The sequence below is a fragment of the Penaeus monodon genome, chromosome 23, assembly GCF_015228065.2.
Source record: "Penaeus monodon isolate SGIC_2016 chromosome 23, NSTDA_Pmon_1, whole genome shotgun sequence".
Taxonomy (NCBI): domain Eukaryota; kingdom Metazoa; phylum Arthropoda; class Malacostraca; order Decapoda; family Penaeidae; genus Penaeus; species Penaeus monodon.
This window is the reverse complement of record NC_051408.1, coordinates 36,079,399-36,079,635: the sequence shown is the minus strand read 5'-3', so window position 1 is coordinate 36,079,635 and position 237 is coordinate 36,079,399. Positions and strand designations below refer to the sequence as shown.

The 237-nt window shown below is 27.4% G+C and overlaps 1 protein-coding gene across 1 annotated transcript in view; it reads left to right on the top strand.

Annotated features, from left to right (window-relative positions):
• LOC119588226 (muscarinic acetylcholine receptor DM1-like) overlaps positions 1–237 on the top strand; it is a gene marked incomplete in the record, with an annotated part of 70,579 nt that overhangs the window by 33,918 nt on the left and 36,424 nt on the right.

The following is a 237-nucleotide window of genomic DNA, read 5'->3' as shown; positions in this document are numbered from 1 at the left end:
GAAATTGTGAAGCTAGATTCAAATAAATTCATGATATGAATTTTTTTTCACTCTCTAATCCCTCCAAAAGTGATTTAGAAAAAAAATCATCACAGTGCACTTGTCTCTATCTCTATAACCAAAAAATATATATGTAATGTGATAATAATAATTTGAACAACAGATATAGAGAGAGAAAAAAAAGAAGCTTATGGACATTCTCTCCATAACAGTTGAACTTTTGAACTTTTAAATGTG